The sequence below is a fragment of the Cetorhinus maximus genome, chromosome 21 (assembly GCF_964194155.1).
Source record: "Cetorhinus maximus chromosome 21, sCetMax3.hap1.1, whole genome shotgun sequence".
Lineage (NCBI taxonomy): Eukaryota > Metazoa > Chordata > Chondrichthyes > Lamniformes > Cetorhinidae > Cetorhinus > Cetorhinus maximus.
This window is the reverse complement of record NC_135899.1, coordinates 73,470,909-73,491,043: the sequence shown is the minus strand read 5'-3', so window position 1 is coordinate 73,491,043 and position 20,135 is coordinate 73,470,909. Positions and strand designations below refer to the sequence as shown.

At 45.3% G+C, this 20,135-nt stretch overlaps 1 protein-coding gene across 2 annotated transcripts in view; it reads right to left on the bottom strand.

The window, feature by feature from the left end:
* Positions 1-20,135, bottom strand: part of LOC144695990 (transcription factor HIVEP3-like) — a 425,012-nt gene that overhangs the window by 352,415 nt on the left and 52,462 nt on the right. Inside the window, exon 1 of one of the 2 annotated variants that reach the window (XM_078567135.1) lies at positions 19,669-20,023. The exons of the other annotated variant lie outside the window; for it this stretch is intronic. The gene's annotated coding sequence lies outside the window, so the exon portion shown is untranslated. Of the gene's footprint in view, positions 1-19,668; positions 20,024-20,135 lie in introns of those variants that run through there. 2 annotated transcript variants of the gene reach the window in all.

Below are 20,135 nucleotides of genomic sequence, written 5' to 3'. Positions count from 1 at the left end.
TGCTGCTGATAGCGAGTAGGAACCTTATACAGGCAAGGGAGAGAGAAGAATTCGGGAGTCAACAGCCAGCAACTGCGTTAAGATAGTCAAGCTAGAAATTGGGACGCAAGATGTTCACTTTTCAGGCCCTGTGCAGCTAAGTCTCCAAAATGGCAAGCAGAAAGCACATAAGTATGTCAGCATGTAGACTGGACAAGGACAAGCAAGGTGTGTTCTTTCTCCACACCTGAAGCAAGTGTAAAGCCCTTTGCATGTGGAAGTCAGGGACTCAACACTTACTTGAGACCCCTAACTACTCCATCATTGATTTGCTCTATTACAGCAAGCACCATCACCGGCTCTATGTGACAATGAGGTTCAAGATCATCTATCTCAGGAGCCTCAGGCCTCACCATTCTGCTGCAGCGGGTTAACCCTTCAGCCTTCAAAACCCCTAAAGCCCACTCCCAACCTCAGCAACCGAGTGTCCAAAAATGACCACTCGTGTTTCTAGGCCAATGATCAGAAATTTCATAAAGTACCAAGGGAGGGGATAGGCAAAAATCTGCCCCAACAAGTAACAGAGGCTTTGTGGTTTTTCAGAACTTCTGCCGACCTCCTGCCAGAGTTACAGGGTCAGCCATGGTTCAGTGTGCAGCACTCTCACCTTTGGAGTAAGGAGATCATGGGTTCAAGTCCCATTCCAGAGACTTGCAAACAAAATCATGGCTGACACTCCAATGGAGTACTGAGGAAGAGGTTCTGTCTTTTGGATGGAATGTTAAACAGAGGCTCAGTCTGCAATCTCGGGTGGACAAAAAAGAACCCACATGGCAGTATTTCAAAGAATTTAGGGGAGTTCTCCCTGGTGTTCTGGTCAATATTTATCACCCTATCAGCAGAACAAAAACAGATTTTCCAGTCATCCTCACTTTGCTGTCCATGAGAGCTAGCCGCCTGCTAAAGTGGCGACCACCTTTCCTACTTTGCAATGTTGACTACACTTCAAAGAGCTTCATTGGCTGTAAAGCACTTTGAGACATCCTGAAGTTATGAAAGGCACATGATAAATGCAATAAATTATTGCCCTGAATTTCACGCTTTGGTGTATGTGCCAAGTCGGCGAGAGCGGAAGCAGATGTGGAATCCACTCCTGGCCGCGGCTGCTTTGAGAACGCGATTTCACACTGGATGGCCAAGTAAGGTCTGCCCAGCATGAAACGCGTCCTCTCAGTGGTCAAGAAGGGCTAGGCGGGGGCGGGAGCCTGTCGGGCGCCGGGTCCAATGGCGATCTGGCAGGTGCTTTAAAACTGCTACGGGCAGCTTCCCAAAAGGCTGCCAGGGGAGAATCTTTGGAGTCTGTGCAGGGGACCATTTCACTTGAACAATGGCCTCACCAGTGGCTGGAAACGTCAGGTGGGAGGGCAAGTTGAGCGGGAACTCAGCTCCCCATTTCTCGGACGAGTGCCTCACAGTCCTTTTGGAGGAGGCCGGTGTCAATCGGGACACTCTAGTACCCAGGGATGGCAGGAAGAGGCCACCACAACTCACCAAAAAGGCCTGGGAGGTCAGCTGCCGTGACATCATGCAGCACACATGGGCACAGTGCCACAAATGGTTCAGCGATCTGCTGCACTCTGCAAGGGTGAGTACCGCGTTGGCATGGATCAGCATGGAAAAGTGTTAAGGGCTGGCTGTCCACCCATGGAGCCCAGCTGTGTTAGAGTTTGAGTGCCAACTGTCACTGACACCGGAACTGACCAAGGGGGTGAGCCCTGGCTGCTTGGCCTGAGTGCCTTACGTGTTGAGGGCCACGATTCGGATGTGCCCTGCAAGGTGTCCCAGAGGAGGAGGGGGAGCTGGGGAGGTAGGGGGGGGATGTTTGCCAGGCTGCAATAGCACTGTAGTGAGTGTGATGACTTAACTAATGACATGTCGTTGTTCTCCCTAGAATTGCCAGCTCACCCTCAAACACTGGACAACAAAGAGCCTCCCTTGACACCAGAGGACCACTGGGCTTTAGATGCACCTGTGTCAAACCCCTTCTCTGAACCAGGCACTAGCGCGGATACCAGCATCCAGTGGGCATTAGATCGTTGTCTAGAATGTAGGTGCATAGTGGTGAGGGTACTTCTCACTCGCTAGAGGTGCAGGTGGAGGTAGAGAGCGCCCAGAGCGTCGGCAGTCGGGGGACTGCTGAGGACCAGGATGATGCTCAGCCAAAGGGTGCTGATGAGCCTCTGGAGTCGTCCACTAGGCAGCAGATGCTGGATGTCCAGCGAGATGTGCGGGAGGATCTGGCAGAGATCCATGAGAGTTTGCGTGCCATGATCTCTGTTGTGGAGCAGTCCATGTGGAGCATAAGCACTGCGTTGACCCTTATGGCCGAGCGCACTGCCTCCTTCATCGAGAGAGTGGTGACTCTCATGGAGAGGCAGCTCCAGGGACAGAGTCAGGGATTCCTGGGATTGCGCTCGGACCTGCAAGTCCTCACACAGGCACTGAACTCAGGTGGTCAGGGCCAGTGTGGGAGATGGATGAGGCACACAGTGTTGCAGCTAGGTGCCCACCCATCAATGGTGAGCAGGGCGATCCAGAGCGCCCTTATGTTGGCGCAGGAGCTGCCTGTCATCTCTTTGGGCTCCTCTCAGGGCGTTCTGGATGACGGCAGTAACTCCTCCACCCCTCTGCCAGTAACTGCTGCATCTGATGAGGCTGTGATGACTGGGGGGATGCCAGCCATGGCACTGGCCGCTCCCTCCCAGACGGAGCCAGCACAGGCTCCACTGGCCAGAGGATGAATGAATGTCAGGGTCATCAAGGCCAACAAGACAGCAAAGTCAGCAGGCTGTCTCCAACGCTGCGGCCAGTGAGGTGGGGTGGGGGGGCGGGGGGAGGCACCAAGATGTAGCTCTCGCAAATGTAAATTTAAGGCACCATGAGCACAAGAGGGATTGGTCACGGGTGATCTTCTGTTCTGCCATGTTTTGTTAATGTTATAATATTGTTAATACCATATATTATGTTTTTTTGATGTGAGAGTTTTGATTTTGCTTTTGTCTTGATGGCCTGAGTATGCTTCACTTGTTTTGTAGGTGCAGGGCACACGAGTATCTCACGCTGGACGTGAGTGGCTCTAAACTTTATTGCACAGGCACTGAGTGGACCTCGGGTTCAAAGGAGAGGGTAATTTCAGACATCCGGGATGGAGGCGGCAGCCCTGGCATGAGGTGGAAGCAGAATTTTGGAGCATTGGATCAAGGCATCCCTGGTGTTCCACCACCCTGAAGGGTCCAGAGGTCTGCCTCCACATCCTCACCATTCTCCTCACCGTGCTCCTCTTTTGACTCACCACTGGATTCATCCTCTGTTGCCTGTGGAGCTGCCTCAAGATCCTTTTCCTCCACTGCGTCCCCCTTGCCAGTGCCAGATTGTGAATAGCACAACATGCAACCACTATCAGTCGCACCTGCTCTAGAGAGAATTGTAATGCTCCCCCTGAACGATCCAGGCATTGGAAACACATCTTCAAAAGACCTATGTTCGTCTCTATCACCGCCCTTGTGAAAGCGTGGCTCCTATTATATACTGCTCTGCCTCTGTTCTTGGGTGGCGGAGACGCGTCATAAGCCACTTTTTCGATGGATAGCCCTTGTCACCCAGCAGCCATCCATACTGTTGAGCTGGAGCACTGATCAGCCATGGCACCTGGGAGTGACTCAGGGTGTAAGTGTCGTGGGAGCTGCCAGAGTACCTTGTACAGACTTGCAGAATCTGTCTTGTGGTCATGCATTATCTGGATGTTCGAGTGGCATCACTTCCTGTTGACAAAGGCACCTAGCTGACCCACTGGCGCCTTGATGGCCACATGTGTGCAGTCAATTGCACCCTGAATGCCGGGGGAACCAAGCAATTGCTGCAAACCCTCTGGCTCACTCAGCCTGGCTGGCCTCATCCATACAATAATGAATAAATGTCCTTACCCGCCTGAACAGAGCTTCTGTCACCAGCTTGACACAACTGTGGACAGCTGATTGGGACACTCCACAAAGATCCTCCACTGACCCCAGAAAGAGCTGGAGGCATAGAAGCTGAGGGCAACTGTGACCTTCAGAGCCACTGGCATGGGGTGTCCACCCACACAGTCGGGTCTGATCTCAGGCCCAATCATATGACAAATGGAGGCCACTGTCTCCCTGGAGAGGCGGAGCCTCTCTCAGCATTGCACCTCGGACATATTGAGGTAGCTGCATCGCCGCCTGTAAACCCTGGCAGCAGGATAGTGGCATCTTCTGCGGCCTCTTCCACCTTGGACTACCTGCTGGCCCTGCGCACCTTGTGCCTGCGTCTCTCCTCCCACAGGTCCCTCCCCTGGAAGCTGCATTGCGACATGTGGCCTCCTCTCCCTTCTGCCCCTCTCTTCCTCCTCAGAGGAGGTGCCTCCAGCAGAGAGCACAATCCCCATTCCCAGGGTTACAGGAGGCTGTCTGGTGCCTGGAAGGGTCTACATGGTCAAAATCCTCCGAGGGCCTTGGAGACACCAATGAGTCCTGAAATAAGGCTGGGAATGCTAAGACTGAAGCGCAGAACAGAGATGAAACTGTGAAGTTCAAATAAGCAGCCAGCAGCAAACTATCTCCTAAACTCCCCACTACTCACAATGGCAATGCTGCTGACCCTTTTTATCCCACCCTTGGTACCTATCTCCCTACCTTCAAAAAATCTCCGAGAACCTGTTCCCTTTGACCATGCATTTGTATTCTCCACGTTAAGTTCCTTCCCCTTCTCCTCAGCATGCATTCTCCTGTAGAGACTCCAAGAGCAGAATGGTAGCCTAACACTAGCTTTTATTTACCAAGCGGTGCAAGTTCTTGTGCATCGACAACACGTGATTTTTCAGCTCATTAGCTTCAAGAAGTCATGCTTCAATTTCCAACAAATTAATGACTCTGAAATTGAGGTTTTGTTAAAAGTGAGCTGCCCGCCTGCCTGTTTTGCTCGTGCAACAAGTGCGAAATCGCTTGGCAATGTAAAATTGGAATCAGTTACCTTTTTAATGACCTTAAGTGGCCCTTAAATTGTTGGGGGGCGCGTCTCTGACACCCGCGCGCACCCGCTGACCTGAAGGTTGCTCGCGTACGGGATGACGTCAGCGCGCTCGCCCGACATCATCTTGCACTATTTCACGTCCGTTCGCTAGGTGTAAAATTCCGGCCATTACTTTTATTTTTACAACGGGGGACCATGTTGTACTTTGTGGAATTTCAGAGTCATTAATTTGTTGGAAAGTGAAGCATGACTTCTTGAAACTAATGAAGTGAAAAATCACGTGTTGCCGATGCGCAAGAACTTGCACCGCTTGGCAAATAAAAGCTAGTGTTAGGCTTCCATTCTGCTCTTGGAGTCTCTACAGGAGAATGCATGCTGAGGAGAAGGGGAGGGAACTTAACGTAGAGAATATAAATGCATGGTCTAAGGGAACAGGTTCTAGGAGATTCTTTGAAGGTAGGGAGATAGGTACCAAGGTAAAATAGTTTCAGAAGAATATTCATCCTCCAGTAACAAGTGGAGGGGCAATAAGATCATCTCAAAATCAAGGATGTGTTCAAGAGAGAGAAAAACTGAAATGAATCATATTTAAGGCACTAATCATATTTAATCATATTTAAGGCACGCACTAAACAATAAAGGAGTTATCATTCTGTCTTTTTTTCCTAAGCATTTCACTGTCATGACATCAGTTTCTGTAAGCAAGTCAAAATAATGTTTTCCCACCTTGCTTGACCTGCGACATGCTGGGCTGCAATCAGGACTCATCGCGTTGCTTCTAATTAATTGTTTTCCAAAAACCTCAAGATTTTGGAACTCCTCACTTCCCTCAATCATCTAATCTTGCAACAAGCTACAGGTTTCCATACAAGCGTAAAGACCACTTAGAGCAGCAAATAACAGTACCTTGCACAGAATCTCCACAAAAAGCTGTGTGTTGCTTAAGTTATGTTTAATAATAAATAGTACCCGAGACACAAGTTGGAACACACCGATCTTTTTCTTTCTTCTTCCTGGGTCTTGCTTCATAAACCCAAACTGCCCCCCCAAACACCCCAACTCCCAATTTCCCACTGCCCAGGCCCCCGACAAACCTTAACTACACATCACCTGACTCCTACTTCCTGGTTTACTTCACCTTCTCTCGAACTCTCTTCAACCAGAGGCCCATCATTGGCTTCTCGCTTAAGTTTTATAACAACTGCTTTCAACAAAGCATGATGCCACACACAAGCAACATTTACTCTTTGCGTTCTGTGAAGCTGCGGCTTGAGTCAAACAGATAAACCCTTGAGGGTGCCTGGATTGTGTGGCCTATGATGAATGACAAGACAAGTGGGATGAAATGGATAGCTCTTCCAGAGAGCTGGCACAAACATGATGAGCGAAGAAACTTTCTTCTGTGCCCTATCATACCATGAAAAGGGCGAGCAGAGGTCCGCTAATTTGAAACGTGTGATATGTCATGACATGAGCTGCCTTTGTGCAGTCTGGAGATTTTCCTCTTGTTTTTTGAAGATTAGTCAACTCCAGGCAATTTTAAAGTCACATTGTCTGATCACATACTGCAGCACATTTGTTCCTGGATTCTGGCCTACTCCTAAATTAGATTTCATTCTCCTTGCTTAGTAACTTTTCATTCTTACAATATATATATAACATAAATGTGACTATAAAAAGGATGTGCTTTTCTTCCTCCCCTCCTCTCATGACTCTTAATAGGTAGCCAGCAGCCATCTCAAAACATGCCTAAGTGGTCACTAAGTGGCTGGAGCTTAGACGCTGATTGTTGGCCGACTGTATAAGCAGAAGGACCGCAGCAGCTCAGCCCAGTCCGGTCCTCACTACATCTAGACTGACAACCCATTCACTCCCTCCACCGCCGACGCACAGTGGCAGTACCATGTGCCATCTACAACAATTACTCAAGATTATTAGAGCTACACCTTCCAAACCCATGGCCTCTACAACCAAAGAACAAGGACAGCGGATGCATGGGAACACCACCACCACCTGCATGACCCCGCCCATGTCACACACAATCACTGTTGCTTCACTGTCACTGGATCAAAATCCTGGAACCCCTTCCCTAATAGCACTGTGGGTATACCTACACAACACGGAGTGCAGCAGTTCAAGAAGGCAGCTCACCAAGCCCTTTGCAATTAGGAAAGAGCAATAAATGGTGGCCTTGCTAATGACATCCCATGTCCTGTGTTGTTAATATAAAAAAAACATCCACACTTGAAGACTTCCAGTTGGAATCACTGAATAGTTATCAAGACCAAGAACAATAACCCCTATTGCACAGAATAGTCCTGAAATATTCAGTTGTAGCAGCCCCTACCTTAACCAGGGCAGCGCCCAGATAACTCAGCCCTGCCCGAAATCTCAAGCATTCATGCTGCACATTGAGCAGTGTATTTGCCAACTGAGCCATAGGGACAGTCCAAATAAAACAACTAAAAACTTCTGTGGCACAGTATTGATGCATTATGCTTTCTGTTAACAAATCACATGATCTTTAATAGTGTGTATAGGTCAAGTTACACCTGACTGGTTTCAAAGAAGACCAGACATGTTCACCTCTGTGTCCTGGTCAACGTTTATCCTTCATCCAACAGCACTAAAGAAAACCGATTATCTGATCATGATCACATTGTTGTTTGTGGGAGCTTGATTTAGACAAATTGGCTGCTGCCTTTCCTACATTACAACAGTGACTACACTCCAAATGTACTTCATTGGCTGTAAAGTACTTTGGGCCACCCTGAAATCACAAAAGGTGCTATATGAATGCAAGTATGTCTTCTTTTTTGTCACAACCAGCAACATGATATTGACAAGGCAATCTGCTTTTAGTGATGTTGGTTGAAGAATAAATATTGACCAGGGCAAAGGAGAGGAACCACCTGCTGTTCTTTAAAATTGTGTCATGGGATAATTTACATGCACCTGATGGGGCCTCAGTTTAACATCTCACCATGAAAGACAGCATAGCGCACCCTCAGTACAGCACTGAAACACCAGCCTAGCTTACATACCCAAGTTTCTGGAGTAGGGCTTGAACCCACGACCTTCTAACTCAAAGGCGAGAGCGCTACCACTAAGCCAAGGCTGACACCATCAGGTACAAATGAGCGTAGCTTGCTCTGTGCGTGCTCCACTTAGCTAAACAAGGCCTTGAACTTTTGTGATTGTGATTTTGAAATGGTTTGGAATGTTCTTCCAGATATTTTATGAATAAAGTATATTTTTCAAAAAAAAAAATCAAGGCCTTGAACTGCTTCACCAAAGGTCACCTCAAAAAGACTTAAGGAGTGCTGCCTTGTCAGAACTGTTGTATTTTGGATGAGAGGTTAAACCAAAACCCTAACAAAGCCAACCAAGCCCTGTAATTTTAACCCTTTTAACCCCAGCATCATTCTACCATTATGTTTTTATTAGTGCCTGGTGAAACCCAGGCGAATGAATTTTCAAAGTCTAAAGTACTGAGTGCAACCGTAACAGGGGCACTTAAAAGAACCCTTAGCAAGAGCTTCTGCTTGTTACCATTCTGCTCTTAATTGAAATGATAAGGGCAACCACAAAACAATCCAAGTGTCCCCTTTATATAACGGGCACAACTAATGAAACACAAGTCATAAAAAAGGAAGGAACTTAAATTAAATAAGTTAATTTTCGGGCCAATGGACTCTCTTCAACAAGCAGCGAAGGTGTGGACTGTACAATATGATTATAGAATGATACCAGAGCTAACAAGGTTAAATTATGAGAATAGGCTTGCGTTCCCATGAATATAGAAGATTAAGAGGTGATCTCACTGAGGTGTTTAGGATGATTAAAAAAATTGATGAACCGAAACTATTTCCTCTGGTGGTGGAGTCCAAAAGGTGAGGGCATAACCATAAAAATCAGAGCTAGGCCATTCAGGGGTGATGCCTGAAAGCATTTCTTCACAGGAAGGGTAATGGAAATCTGGAATGCTCACCCCCCAAAAAGGCTGCCAGTCAATTGAAAATTTCAAACCGAAGGTTGATAAGTTTTTGTTTAGCAAACATATAATGGGCTTTGAAATAACGCAGGTAACTGGAGTTAAGATAAGATCGGTCATGAATAGTGGAATAGGCTTGAGGAGCTGAATGGCCATCTCCTGTTCCTATGTTCCTATAAATATATCCCCAATCAAACCAGTAGCAAGCCACTGAGTAAGATTCAATATAATATATTGGAGATGCTACAATGATTAGCATCTGGTTTAGTTTTTATTAAGCTTTCAGTACGTTTGTCTGTAAAATCTTCTGATGCCCCACAGATATGAAATGGGGATTATGTAACAGCAGTGAAGTAAGAATGTGAGAAAGAAAACCATTTGCAACAGTGTCACACTCCTAACCGAATCATTCCACTGATGGTAAGCAATTTAAATATCATGATTAAAGCAGGTAGAACTTATGAAATGATTCACCATGGAACTGGCTCTAATACTCAAATCGAAACTCTCTGCTGGTTGACATTCTGCATGAAATTACGATACAATTAGTGATTCTAACGAGGCCACAATTCATCTCGGGCCTTTTAACCATTACGATCCTTTCATTTCCAGAGAAACCAGATAGTAATCTTGTACTTTCTTGACCTTGAACTATCAGTTACGATTGAGAGAAAGTGACCACACACATCCACACTCTTCTTTGTGTCATTTTTGTAGTTAGTCAAGCTTGCAGGTTTTTATAGAGGCTGATGCTAGTGAAATAGGTTAGTGAGAGAAGCAGAAGGCAGTGATTTCTGATTTCTGAGAGTGGGTAAGAGGCAGAGTTGACTGAGCCCTGCGCAACAAAATGACTGGCTTGGTTCACCTCAAATGCTTCAATGGGTTAACAATATAGAATTATACCACACAGATGGCAGCCATTTGGCCCATTGTGTCTCTGCTGGTTCATTGGCAGAGCTATCGCAATTAGACACACTCCCCTACTCTTTCTCCATAGCCTTGCAAATTTCTGCCCTTCAAGTATTTATCCAATTTCCTTTTTCAAAGTAATGATCGAGTCTTTCACTATCCTTTCAGGCAACCCGTTCCAGATCGCAGCAACTCTCTGCATAAAATAATATCTTCTCATCGCCTCCTCTGTTTGTTTTGCCAATTACCTTAAATCCATGTCCTCTCGTTACTGATGGATAAAGATTTGTTCTGGGCAGTGGCATTAAGCAGGTAGTATTGTATCAACAGCCAGCTCTACGCAGCTCCTGATATTTAACCCGATTAGCTGCAATAGAATTAAATCAGATGCCGGGTATAATGCGCAGCCAATCCAGTACTTCCCGCTTAACGCCAATGCCCAGAACAAATTTCTATTCCTGACAATGGAAACAGTTTTCCATCATTTCCTCTATCAGAACCCCTCATAAGGACAAAAAGGATCAGGAGCTGGAATTGGCCGTTTGGCATTTCAAACCTGCTCCACCATTCAACAAGATTATGGCTGACATTCAACGTGAATTTCACCTCCCTGCACTATCCCCATATCTCTTAATTCCTATACTATCCAAAAATTTATTGACCTCAAGTCTGTATATCGTTAAATAATCAACGACTCAGCATCCACAGCTCTCTGAGGTACAGAATTCCAAAGATTCACAGCCCTATGAGCGAAGGAATTTTTCCTCATCTCAGTCCTAAAAGCCCAACCCCTTATGACCCCGTGTTCTAGTTTCTCCAGATAGGGGAAACTTCCTCCCAGCACCTACCCCCTGTCAAGCCTCTTAGGATTTTTGTATATTTACATTGGATCACCTCTTATTCGTCTAAAGTCCAGGGAATATAGGCCTCGTCGACTCAACCTCTCCTCATGATTTTGAATATCTCTATTAAATATGCCCTTAACCTTTTTCCTCTCGTGGAACAATGCCAACTTCTCCAGTCTCTCCACATCACCGCTCTTGGGCTTTTTTAGTCCAATTTCCCTTTCTAAAATATGTGTGTCTACGACGATACTGAGGGACCAAGGAACTTAGCTTGAAGTGGTGCCATCCACTATTAAATAGGTTGTCAGTATTTACTATGTGGGATCCATAAGCACTGTTCACTCTTCCAATGCTGATCTATTCTGCATACCTCCTCTCCACACACTGTGGCAGAACCTTGAGCAATTTCAGTACTCTGAAACACCCTTCCCAAATCCCACTGCATTCACTAGCTGTCCTCATCTCCAAAGGCCTCCTCAAAACCTACCTCTCCAACCAGACCTTCACTCAGCTACCCTAGATCTCCCCCTTCCCCCAACGCCACATCAAACTTGCTGCTAATGCTCTTCAATTCCCTGAAAAGTGCATATTGTTGCGTGAAACTAGAGCCAGTTGAAGACTGCCACTTGGATAGGTTACCAGAATCTTGTCACACACCTGTAGAACTAACACAGAGACAACAGGGTCATAGAATTATAGAATCATATAGCGCAGGAGGAGGCCATGTGGCCCATTGTGCATATGTTGCTTCTTTGAAAGAGCTAATTAATCCCACTCCCCTGCTCCTTCCCCATAGACCTGCATTTTCTTTTCAAGTATTTACCCACTTTCCTTTTGAAAGTTGCTACTGAAACAGCTTCCACCACCCTTTCACCACCCTTTCAGGCAGAGAGTTAATTTGCCAATTATCTTTAATCTGGGTCCTCTGTTTAGCAACCACACCGCCACTGGTAACAGTTTCTCCTTATTGACTTCATAATATTGAACACCTCTCTCAAGCCTTTCCTTAAGCTTCTCTGTTCTAAGGAGACCGATTCTCCAGTCTCTCCAGATAACTAAAGTCCCTCACTCCTGGTATCGTCTGGAAGAGCTCCAGAGAGGGAGCTGGGGGAGAAAAATGCAACAAGTAAAAAATTATATTACAGTTGCTCAAGCCTGCCATAATTTATGTTGGTGTTCTTACTGTACTATTTGTCGGGAGGTGGGTTTCAATTTTGCTTCTCTTTATCAAACAAAAACAGAAAATGCTGGAAAAACTCAGCAGATCTGTCAGCATCTGTGGAGAGAGAAACAGAGTTAACGTTTTTGAGTCCGCATGACCCTCCTTCACAGCATACGGACTCGAAACGTTAACTCTGTTTCTTTCTCCACAGATGCTGCCAGACCTGCTAAGATCTTCCAGCATTTTCTGTTTGTGTTTCAGATTTCCAGCATCCGCAATGTTTTGCTTTTATCTTCTTGCTTCTCTTTATTATGGTTTTAGAATATATATTTGCACTGAGTGAATGAAACACAGAGCCCAAAGCAAAAAGCCAAACTGCACATTCACAGAGGTAAAAGTGTTCAAACCAACAAACATATATTTTGTAAATATCAAAAATATATACTACTCAATAAACCTGTTGTGTTTGAACATGCCAGAGTTGTACTGGCACCGTTCTCTACAGTACTACATAGCTGCTGACTGCTGCTTCCTTCACCAGTACAATATGTACTTGGTACAAGGCACAGCCCAGGCAATCAGGGATCCTACCAACATCATACAGACCCCGACTACCACGCAGCAGGGCTGTTCAGCATTGTTGTCACAATGGCCAGGCTAGTCAAGGGGCTGCCAGTTCAGTATGAGTTCATAAGCCACATGCCATCTAGCACTATTCACAATTCAACGATCCACTGCAATTCCATGATTCCAGCTGGAATGTTTAACTTAGCTAAAATCAGTGGGGCTGGCCTGGAGTCAGAGTCCCTTTCTAGGCAATGCCTGTGTGTACGTCAACCCAGATCAGTGTCCGGTACAATTGTGATTCCTCCCACAGTCGAAAAGCCAGCTGACACATGCCATCCGGAATCCCACATGAAGAATAGGTATCAGAAGGGACCTAGTGCCCAAGGAAAATGTACCCCATCAGGAATCAAAGCTTTCTAAAAAGCAGTACAGCAAGGAATATTCAGAGACGCCTCCTCAGCCATAACCGATTACTGAAAGACTGGGATATGGATGTATTATGGTAGACTGAACAGGCATGTATACTGTACCCAGGTCACAGGGTACAACTTATAGTACCTATATATCATAGAGTATCAACACATGCTGCATAAACATATCATAGTGTGCCATACTGACATTTACTACACTATCGTCACAGCACTAACTTATTGCAGAGTATTATCTGCACATATTCAGCACTCGTATCACAGGGCATTATCCTGGCATGCACTGCTTCAATATACAGAGAGTTTCAATGTGACATATATAGACAAACATAGAGAGACACATAATGAAGCATCATGTTACCACGTGGACATAAACTGCACTGAAATATCACAGTGTACCATACGGACATACATTGCAGTCACATATTATAGGGTTATGTGCCATACCCAAGTACCACAGAATGCTGTACTCTCACATGTTGCACAAACATTGTTGCATGCACAAACATTGTTGCATGCACATTTGCTCAACATGTACTTCACTAATACATCACAAAGTATTACATCAACATATAATGTACAGCATACAGTAATGACACATCACATCCCACTGACCCAGCACAATGATCTGATATCAGCATTTGGACTGCCCTCAAAATATATAACACAAAATTAAGACAACAACCTGTGTGATACACGCAGTTTAAGATAATTACAGGGAGTACCGAATAAAGTGGGTGAGACAAAGCAAACAAGACCTTCATAACCAAGCAAGAAAGAAACCATTTCCCATAAACCAGCAGATCTGCCTGTACTGCACAATACAGAATATATAAAACACACACACAAAACACACTGAATTATTGTAACAATGAAAGAAGAGTTGTCATTCAGACGTATGTACTATGTGAGAAAAAGCAAAGTTCCCAAAAACTAAATGCTACTCAGTCACAAATATCGAGTCACCTTGTGTGTCATGATTAGATCAGAAAAGAAGCGAATGATTAATGATGATTCTAAATGGAGTTCAAATTACAACGAAAAATTTCTGGGAATCAAAACATAAATCATCTATGCAATAGTTTGCTTCACCATTTGTTTTTTTTCCCCAAAGCCTGAGCTCGATGAAACAGTATCCTTGCCAGGTACAACAGCTGGATCTGTACCTCATGTGGCAGGTGGGGGAGAAGAGCAGTGAGAGGAAAAGCCTGATCATGCAAAGAGCTCTGAGGTATATGGCACTGGTTGAGCGGAGTTAATCAGAGTCTTTTGTTCCCCTTAGTTTCTCCCTCTCCCTCTAATACAAATGCTGACTCTTGCCAGGGTACAGCTCCAAGAAGAATAACAGCTCATGGGTTCCTCATCCAAGTGCACCATAATGCTACATGTATGAATCCAGACAGTGTGTGTTGGAAGGCTGTTCAGTCACGAACGGCAACACAGCCTGGCCTGATCCTGTCCTCAGTCTGAAGTTGCCAACCCTCCAGGATTGGCCTGGAGTCACCAGGATATGAAGGTTAATCTCCAGGATACTGCTGAAAGCAAGGGTAACTGGGGAATTTAAATTCAGTTAACTAAAATAAATCTGGAATGAAAAGCTAGCATCAATAATGATGATCATGTAAAATACTAGATTGTCGTAAAAACCCAGCAGGTTAACTAGTATCCTTTAGAGAAGGAATTCTGCCGGCCTTACCTGGTCTGAACTATACGCAACCCCAAACCCACAGCAATGTGGTTGTCCCTTAACTGCCCTCTGAAATGGCCAAGCTACCCACGCAGTTGACAAGACAGTTGCTCACCACCACCTCCTCAAGGGCAATGAGGGACACAGAATATATGCTGCCCTTGCTAATGGCACCAACATCCCATGAATGAATTAAAAAAAGCACAGGGGCCTTTAAAAATGATTTATTTTCCATCATCTTTGAACACTTCTGTTTAGAAGTTCTAAAAATACTGACGCCTGGGCAAAAAGGTTATTTTGATGGACAATCAACTTTCAAACTGGTATGGGAAGGGCAGGAATGGAATTGTTGGACAAACAGTGGTGGGAGTTTCAGGGTGGGGCAGTTGTAGCCAAGAAGTCAATGACAAAATCTCCATGGACATGCAGAACTAAGGTTGGCGCCCCTAACCTCACTGACGCCTGTAAACATTCAGTTTTAGGTGACAGGGGCTGGAATACTGGTCAATTTCCACCTAAACAATATTAATAGGATCCAAGCCAATTGATGAAGCCGAAACCAAGATACAGTGCTTATCTTTATTGAGAGAGTTTATTGACTTTTTCAGTCTCACAACTCTCCTCCTGTACAACCCAGTGTCCCAGCTATCCCCTATTTATATTCTCTTTTAATAAAGCAAATGGCCAAAAGAAAATAAACTAATACATGGGGGGGGGGGTGACAGCACCTGTTGGGGCACTGTAACTAAAACAAAAACATCAAAGGAAACTTAACTGACTAAACCAAAATACCATTCCCAGGGATGACAATGCAACCCAGATCCCCTATTTACGTGTGCTCAAAGACAATTAATACACATCTCCTGTTTCTCTTAACATTAACAATGTAATTGACAAGACAACAACAACCAACTCCACAGGCTCAGCCCTGGGCTTCTAAGACCTATTTTGGGAAAACCCCATATATTAAGCTGGCTTTAATTAATTAACCAAGCACAAGCACAGGGAATCCACCTGGGACCTAGCTGATCTTTCAAGTCTGTTTTGTTTGCCTATTTCCCGTGCTATTGCTGATTTGCAGGAGTGACAGGGAGACACGGATAGGGTTGATGAATGTTAGTATTTTTCACGTACCTACTGTGTGTATAAGCTTTTGGTAAGGTGCACCCTTCCTTCAAAGACGTTCTGTCTAACATTGCGCAGAAATGCTAAAAGAAAGTTACGTTTTAAAACAGTGTTACTGGACACTGATATCAGAATATAAAATCAAGCTGTGAGAAAAAATGTGCTGTTTTTATTACTGAACGTTGGCTGTGCTGAATCGCCCCTTTTTACAGAGCTCCCAGTTTGAAGAAAGCCTTAATAAGGTGAAGACCTCAGTGGAGCAGCAACATACTGGCCAAGAGTTCACGGTCACTCTAGCCTCCCAGAGGCTTGGGACTGTCACAGGCCCTTCATTAATCTGGCCTGATACAAATTATTCAAGCATTATAATAAGCATTACAAATACCAGCAAATGTTCAGAAGATTAGTGCATCACGCTCAAAACTGAGGGCGAGATGAAAGTCTCCCTTTCTTACAAAGTACCTTGTTAAGGCCTAAGTACAGCTTTGAGAGAACTAAAGGGTTAAACAACTCTGGAACAGCCTGAACAAGCCTCTCAGACAGCAGCTCACTGTCCCTCCTAAAAACCTCTCGCCAAAGGTGAAGCCACAAGGGCCAATCTTCCTGATCCTGCCACTTGGCCAGATGTTGGATGGAATGTGGTGGACGACATATTACTGAATGGAACCTGTTCAATTTTCTGTTCATTAATTGAAGCAGAAGATCAGTTGAATTCTCTTAAGAAGTAGCTCATCCAATTTTCCTACATACATTTTGTACTGGCAATCAAATATCCCAGGCGCAGAAACATAGGAACAGGAATCAGCTATTCAGCCCTTCAAACCCGTTCCGCCATTCAGTCGGATCCTGGCTGATCTGTACTGTAACTCCATTTACCAGGCTTGGTCCCACAACTCCCAATACCGTGCCTAACAAAAATCGATCAACCTTAGTTTTGAACTGGAAAATGTGTCTCATCATACCCCATACACCTATAAGATTCAACCCCTGTTCATACCTCTGTTGAGTCAGCTGATCTTAGGCAGGACTTGGGCAGGGCAGCTATGATTGTTCTCAGCTAGATTAGCAAGGGGCAGGGGAAGGATGTGTTAAGAAATCAGATAGGTACCTGATTGCTGCCCAGTGATACCCAACCCTGCTTGGAATGTGTCCATTGAGACAATCTGGTGAGAGAAGAACTGGGTTTGGCTTTTATGTCTCCCATTCTGAGGATGAAATGTCCACCAACACTTCAAAGTCAAAACTCATACTTCAACAGCAAAGGTATCGGGAGTTAGCTGAAGGGTTTCCTCTGGAATGGGATCCAGCGAGGAGTCAATGCTTTGAGGAGACGTCGGCAGAAAGTAAAAATTGGAGGAAGACTTGACATTTTTTAAAAAATAACAGGAGACAAGAACTGAAGAAAGACTTTGGTTCATTATCACTCTCAACAGTGCAGAGCAGTTATTAAATCTCAGTTGAAACCCTGGAGAAATCCAGTTGTAATTCACTTTAACAGTGCCAGCCCTAATACCCGGCCTCTGTCATAATATGATTTCAGCTATACAGACTCACCACTCAAGGGAATAGTCAAGCACCAGGTGATGGGTCTGAATTGCAGAGTGATTCAAGAAATGCCACTATGCTTTGTCTTCACCTTCATATGATGAAGCCTACCCAGAAAAATTAAAACATGGAGATGACCCGTGATTGATCAGCAGGGAAAGCTGAGCCAACATAATCTCCTGAATTAGTTCCCATCACCTAAGGGGCTCAGAGAGAAATTTCCCAGGATTTGTTTTATCCTGAAAATAGTCTGAGTTTTTGACCTGGATTTTCAACTCTCCCAGAAGAACACATGGTTTTGGGTGAAGTGGGTGGGGTGGAGAGGGGAGGATATACATTTTGATACACGAGGGTATCAAAGTAGTGCGGGAAAAGCTGGATGGAAGAGTGAGTCTTTTCCTGTCTGTCATTGTTCACTTGTTCGTAACTAAGCCAGACAGAGCAGAACCTCCCAGGTCTGATTCTTTAGATGAGACGGCAATAAGAGCAACAACTGATCTCAGTGTCCTTGCCAGGGAGGAAGACAGAAAAGTAAACTCAGCCAGTGTCCCCCTCGCCTGTTGGCAGTCCTGCCAGGGAATAGGTATGCATGGACATCAGGCGAGGCCACAAACAGGCTGAGCTGTTAGTTCCCACCCTCCCACTGACACTGACCATATAGGCTCACACAGGACGATTTAAATTAGTGCAGGCTATGCCCTCTGTGCAACTGTATAACATCAAATATGTGAGGGCAGGAGGGGAGGGGCATGAAATCCAAACCCCTCTCTTGTCATTTCTAGCATTACCAGACCTATGTATAGTCCGAGTTCAAATCACTCATTTTATGCTGACATAGAATTACAGATTTTAAAGCACAGAGACAGGCCTTTCAGCCCATCTGGGCCATGCCAGTGTTCATGTTCCACATAAGCTTCCTCCCACCCCTCTTCACCTCACCTTATCAGCATAACCCATTTTCTTCTGCCTCGTGTGTTTACCTAGCTTCCTCTCACATGCACCTGTACTATTTGTCACAAATACTCCTTGTGGTAGTGAGTTCCAGACTCTAATCACTCTCGGGATAAAGAAGCTCCTCCTAAATTCCCTATTGGATTTATCAGTTTTGGCCTCCCCATCAGTGGAAACAGCTTCTCTATATCAACCCTATCAAAGCCCATTATATTTGTAAAGACCTCTTATCAGTCTCCCCTCAGCCTTCTGACAACCTGTCTGCACACAGACCCTATTTTTATCAGAAGGTTTGTAACCTAAGTGTCTGCTTGCCAAGCACCACTTTCTGCAAAAGAAAATAACTAATAGTGTTCTTGTATAAATACAAACATTATAGATGCAATTTCATTTCTGACTTTTAAAAATTGAGCATTTTGTTCTATGCAGAAATGCGCTTGTATAAAATTCCCAAAAAATCATACATCTTTCTTTAAAAAAAATGTTACTATTATTTTCATTCTTAAAATAAGGCTGCAGACCTATGCAATGATGTCACCATCCTCCTATTAAATTAATGATTAATGGCCAACACTGTGTAACGAGTGATGTGTTGCTATGGCACCGACACTACAGCCTGGTACCTAAAGGGTTACAATAAAGCAGCTTTTATTCATTTCTTTCCCCACACCCCTGCCTTCAGTCACTGCTCCTAGGTTCACTCAAGGCCTCGGAAAGCGTCTTTAAGGTACTCGAGTGAGCTCAGCGCTCCCAACATAGAGGCAGCTCAGTGGCCAGTCTCAAGCCCAGAAGGGACCAAACTGACAAGCAAAAAAAAAACCCAGGCGTCTCTGTCCATTTCTCGCCCCCGACTAAATGCGGGTTGCAATCCACCCTGACTCTGGTTTACAGTTCCATCCCCCTCCATGTCCCCTCCCCTCCTCTCTCGCACTATCTCTGCTGCAATTTCTTGCCAGCTGCACAATATCGTAATATCTCCCAGCACCTCCCGCAGGCACCTGCTTTGAGAGAGAAGCAGCAGCGTACTGTAAATGATATTTGATTTCATTTTTTTTCCTTGGGACCAGAAGGGAAGGGGAGTTGGGGGTGGGGGGGGAGGAGAATAATTCACTATCAACTAAAGCGAGTAGCATTGGGGGGGGGGGCGGGGGGGGGGCGGGAGAGTGGGCAATGATTTAGCTGTTATTCTGAAATGAGAGAAAAGCAACATTCAGCTTTCCACCATAGAATATAAATGAATTGAGAGGAGAAAAAATATAAATGAAAAAAGCTGGCAAGTCATCGGGAGCATTCAGCATCATTAGGCACAGAAATTTTCACCTACTCATTGCAAACACACATGCACAAACACAAATGCGCGCACACACACACAGAGACAGACAGACAGACAGACAGACACTCACAGTGCATGTGTCCCTCCTGCTCACCTGGATAACGGTGTCCTCTGTTCTAAGTGAGTGATGGACTCTCCCAGAGGTACTGTTATTTAGCAGCCCTGCATCCTGGCATCTACTGAAAAGAAGCTCCATCTGCATGGCCTGTCAGGGAAACCATCGCAATAGACCAGTGCTTCTCTCTATGGCTATCAAGCAGCAAATTATCATATTTCATGTGTCGTCGCTCCGGCGTTGCTACGAGCTTATTGGCTGGCGCCTGGAGCAGGAAATGTCAATGGCAATACAACATCGGTCCTGGATGCTTCACAATGCAGCCGCGACAGACTGGGTTTAAGACTAGGCTCGCTGCAGAAGGAGTTCAGTTCCTGACCCCGTCTCTCTCTCTTTCTCTCACACACACACATACACACACACACAGCTGGAACAGAGGCTTGTATTGGAGCAGGCGTGTTTCCTGTTTCTTTTTCGCAGCAGCTTAAGAAAGAAAAAGGGGGAGG